Genomic DNA, 256 nt, shown 5'->3' with positions numbered 1-256 from the left:
ATGGTCGGGCCATTTCTGCGTAGTTTACGCTGTATTTGTGCAAGTAATTGGCAAGACCAAGCCACTTACGAAAGTTCTTCTGGTTCTTTGGAACCGGCCAATCTAAAGTGGCCTTGACCTTAGCGGGATCCGCTCAAAGGCCACGCTATCTAATGAAGCACCTTAAATTGGGAATCTCTTCTGCGCCAAAGATGCACTTGTCTGCATTGGCGTCAGTTTGTTAGTGAGCATGCACTCGAGCACCGCTCTTAGATGG

Source organism: Plasmopara halstedii (genome assembly GCF_900000015.1).
Source record: "Plasmopara halstedii genome assembly, contig: Scaffold_3120, whole genome shotgun sequence".
Lineage (NCBI taxonomy): Eukaryota > Oomycota > Peronosporomycetes > Peronosporales > Peronosporaceae > Plasmopara > Plasmopara halstedii.
Note: the sequence above shows the minus strand (reverse complement) of the source record.